The sequence below is a fragment of the Coregonus lavaretus genome (genome assembly GCF_964263955.1).
Source record: "Coregonus lavaretus genome assembly, chromosome: 15".
In the NCBI taxonomy this organism is placed as follows: Eukaryota; Metazoa; Chordata; class Actinopteri; order Salmoniformes; family Salmonidae; genus Coregonus; species Coregonus lavaretus.
In genome coordinates, this window is record NC_140002.1 from 29,810,387 (window position 1) to 29,811,768 (window position 1,382).

Sequence of the window (1,382 nt, forward strand, 5' to 3'; positions counted from 1 at the left end):
CCCTTCCCTTGCTTTCACCCTTCCACATGCCATTCAGAAGCCTTATTGGGTTTTTACATTATAAGGAAGATGCATGGGCTAAATTGTTGGAGCTTTCCGAGTAGCCCCTAGAATGTACATTGGACATATACATGTAACATAGTACCAACATGCGAATGACATAGCCATTGGCAGAAACATTGATAAGTCTTTAAATGGTAGGATATGCAGCACCATCGGGGTTCAGTGTGGTAATCTGCATACAGAAACAGCATCAAACATCATGTAGCCTATATCTCAGCAGGATATGTTCCTATTTGATTGTTTTTATGTTCTTCATCCTGAACCAGGGGGCCTTGGGAGCCTTGACCTGCTCACACCCAAGCCTCGGCCCTCCTCCAACAGGACATTCGCTCTCCCTCATGGCTGCTCTTGGCCCCCCTCCTGGCCCCCACGCTCTCTGGTTGGTTCTCTGTGGGGATTTAAAAGGGCCCTTCAATTAGGCTTGGGTGGAAGTGCCTGTCGGAATGAGAGTGTGTGTGGTTGTCCCACTCTGCATGCGGGGACTAACGCAGGGCCATGGCTCGGGTCCTGAACCACAGCTCCACCAGCTCCACCAGCTCTCTAATGTTTGAGGCTTACGCCTCGCTGAGTGACACGCTGTTTACAAAAGAGAGAGGAAGAGAGGGGAAAGGGAAAGGGAGAGAGGAAGGAGAAATAAGGAAAGAGTGTGAGAGAGATGGGGCGATGAGTGTAAGAGAGAGAGAGAGATAGATGGGGTGGTGGTGTGTGTGTGAAAGAGAGAGAGATGGTCTCTGTTTCTAAATGTGTTCTGTTCCTTTTGGCTGGTGACTAATGATTGCTGATGGATAGGGGGAGTGGTGGAGAGGAGGTGAGTGGGGGGTGAGAGAGGGGGAGAGATGGGGTGAGAGATGGGGTGAGAGAGGGGGAGAGATGGGGTGAGAGGGGGGAGAGATGGAGTGAGAGAGGGGGAGAGATGGGGTGAGAGAGGTGGAGAGATGGGGTGAGAGAGGGGGAGAGGAGGGGGGATGAGGAACGGGTGAGGAGGAGTGATGGCAGGTGTGACTGTCAGGTCCAATCAGGGCTCTGTGCCCAATACCCATAATCCTTTGGGAAAAAAACAGGAGAAAGAGCACTCTTCTATTGCTTTCCACCCCTTTCCTCACTTTCCCCTCTTTTACCCCTCTCCCTCCTCTTCCCTCCATTCTCCATCTTCACCTCTACTATACTCCTTCCCCCTCCCCTTTTCTGGTGCTTTTTCACCCTCTCCACACCTGTCGACTCGATTATGTAAATGAGCATCGGCGGCGTACCCCTAAAAAGCAGATTATGGCTGGAGTGGCTCTTGATTGTGACACAGTTATTCCACTGGGGGAAGGAGG